Raw genomic sequence first — 2,856 nt, 5'->3', positions numbered from 1 at the left:
GGCATTGCTATCATGATTATATGTCTAGGCAGGAAATGAGTCTAGTGACTTAGATAAATAGAGATAATGATTCTACTATGTACCATTTTAATTTCAGATGCTTATTTAGGAAACAAACCTGTTGTGTTTTTGTCTATACATTGTTGTCTATACATAGTAGCCATATGAAAGAAATTCAGTAGAAGTGACATTTATACTAGGTCATTCAAGAATTGGTTTCTGATTAACGTACAGTTACAGTTCAGTTGTCATTTTGCAGAGACTAGTATTTTTAGAACACTTTTTAGTGTAGTTTCCACTTGCATAGTACCTACTTATGGGAGGAAAACATTTGGGAAAACATTGCTTTGAAATACTTTTTATTTAACAGGTAAACAAGTAGTGTCTTTATACTTTGAGTTCTGACACTTTGCTTATGGCTGTGTTTCAATAAAGAGTAAGAACTGAAAGTTATGCTAAAAATTGAAGTTTCATGCTTTGTTGGATTGCACTTAAACCAGTGAACAGTAAGAGTATTTTGGAGGTGCTGTTCTGCTACACTTGAAAATTAAAATTGGAAAGGAGTAGTCTTGTTGGTGTTGATCTAAGCTTAGTTGGTGGCTGAATGCAAACCTGAAACAAACAGCCTTGATTCTGGTCTGGTCTGTGCATTTTGCTATTTGCTTCAGCAGGTTTTGGAAATCTGGATGAAAGCTCCCTGGTCTGAGCAAGTGCTAGTGAGCTTAGCGCAGAGGACAGAGAACTACTGACAGCTTATCATCACAGTTTTGATGAAAAGGTGGATCTGGACCTCATTATGCACTCACTTCATAACATCTGTCATAGTTGTGAGACCGGTAAGTATAAACACACACTCCCAGCCAATGATTGTACTTTGAGCCTTTGATGAATCCTGCCCTTCTTTTGGAAACACTACATAGGTAAAACCTTCCAAATGCTACTCTGCACAGTACTGATGGATATTTTAAGCGAATTTGCTGCTTAACTCTGCAAACCTGCTTCTCTTTCAGGAGCGATTTTAATATTTCTTCCTGGATATGATGAGATAGCTTGAGGGACCGCATTCTTTTTGATGACAGGAGATTTGCTGACCATGCGCACAGGTAAAGCCTCTATGGTTGAGGTTTTCACTGTGTCTTTCAAAAACACTTAAATGTGCATTAGATATCAGGTTTTCATGCTTCATTCAAATACTCCGACTTTGGATCAGAAGAAAGTCACCTCCTGCTGTGTGCAAGATAGTACGATTTAGAGGACTTTGTCAGATATTGTATTAATCTCTTTTGTCTTTGCTTTTAACTATAGTTCTGGTTGTTTTAATTGCAGATTCTTTCTACAAATACAGCAGAAACCAGCATAACAGTCAATGATGTGGTATTTGTTATTGGCTCAGGCAAGGTGAAAGAGGTATGAGTGGTTAAAACCTTCTGTGACAAGTAAACTTCCTAGTGTTATTCTAACATATGTAATAGGTAAATTTTAGAGTACTATTTTCTTATAGTAGGCTGACAGCTAGTGCATGTCAAGTAACAAAGATCACAGAAGTTTTGACATTCTTTTTATGACAAATACTGTAAAAAATTAGCTGTTAATAAACCTTGTAAAAGCTATTGTAGATTGAAATGTTGATGCATTTTACAGTTTCTGTTAGGTGTTTTAAAATGAGTCCATCTGTTTAGACTGCCATATTCCTGAGACTTAAGAGAGCACTGGGAATTCCCTTTGTCCTACTGTTGTGTCAAGTCGAAATCAAATCCATTAAGTTTTTAAGTATTGCTTATGTTGTGTTGAATGCCCATTCCCAAATGACGTGTGAAGGAAAGGAGAGATAGTATGATGAGGCAGTTTAAGACCTATGTCTTTGAAAATGAAGTTGGATTTCATAGGGCAGATACATGCCAAATTTCTAAAGTTCCTGTCTTTTTCTGTGACTTTGCATCAAATGTAAGAAAATAAGGATGTGTTTTCTAAGTGAGACAAAGAAAGAAGACCTTAATCAACACAAGAACATGTTTTTTCCTGGTTTGTGATAATTCAAAATACAGTCCATCTATTTTATTGACTCAAAATTACCTACTGAGACTACAAAGAAAACTTCAAGTTAGGAAACCGTAGCACAAAGATAATGCAAAACGTGTATTATAAATTCAATTGAAAGGAGGTACTTCAGGGCATACCTCTGTGCCAGAAGCTGCTGGTGTTTGTTAAAATTATTTTTTCTATTTTTTAAAGAATTTCTGTTAAAAGCTTATTAATAACTTCTTTATTTCATGTATCATGGTTAATCATGGTTTTATGTTCCTTGCTCTGCTTTTATAGAAGTCTTTTGATGCACTGAGTTGTGTTACAATGCTGAAAATGGTGTGGATTTCAAAAGCCAGTGCTATCTAGAGAAAAGGCAGGTGATAAATGCTTGAGATTTGTTTTTATTTTGCAGATTTCAGCCGTCCTGTATGTTAAGAGTGAAGTGCAAACCCATAGCAGCCAACTATTCCCCAGCCAAAACAACTGGGTAATATTTCTAGGCTAGTCCAGTATCATCTTGAACAATGGCTAATACTTCTTCTCTGCAGTAAATAAAGAGTCAGCATGTATTTTCTTGGAGTAATTTCCCAAGATACAGAAAAGCGGCCCTCAAGAATGTCCCAGAACTTACATTAGGTCCAGGTTGTTGTTCCCCCATGAACTGAATTGCTCTTTCTGCCACGTAGCACCAGCATGCAAAGTTGTTTGTCCGTGGGTAAAGGACTGCCTGCTGCTAGTTTTTAATCGATACCCTGGCGTCCCTTCTTTAGAAGTGACACTGAGCAGTGATTCCTTATTGACCATCTCCAAAGTACTCATAGATATTCAGAC

The 2,856-nt window shown here is 36.6% G+C and overlaps 1 long non-coding RNA gene across 1 annotated transcript; it reads left to right on the top strand.

Annotated features, from left to right (window-relative positions):
* The first annotated feature begins 433 nt into the window (after positions 1–433).
* On the top strand, positions 434–1,398 carry LOC128822563 (uncharacterized). Its single transcript, XR_008441490.1, has 3 exons — positions 434–836; positions 1,011–1,103; positions 1,327–1,398. It is a non-coding gene; the product is annotated as an uncharacterized LOC128822563 (long non-coding RNA).
* Positions 1,399–2,856: the final 1,458 nt, after the last annotated feature.

Source organism: Vidua macroura, chromosome Z (genome assembly GCF_024509145.1).
Source record: "Vidua macroura isolate BioBank_ID:100142 chromosome Z, ASM2450914v1, whole genome shotgun sequence".
NCBI lineage: Eukaryota > Metazoa > Chordata > Aves > Passeriformes > Viduidae > Vidua > Vidua macroura.
Note: the sequence above shows the minus strand (reverse complement) of the source record. Positions and strands in the feature narration are given on the sequence as shown.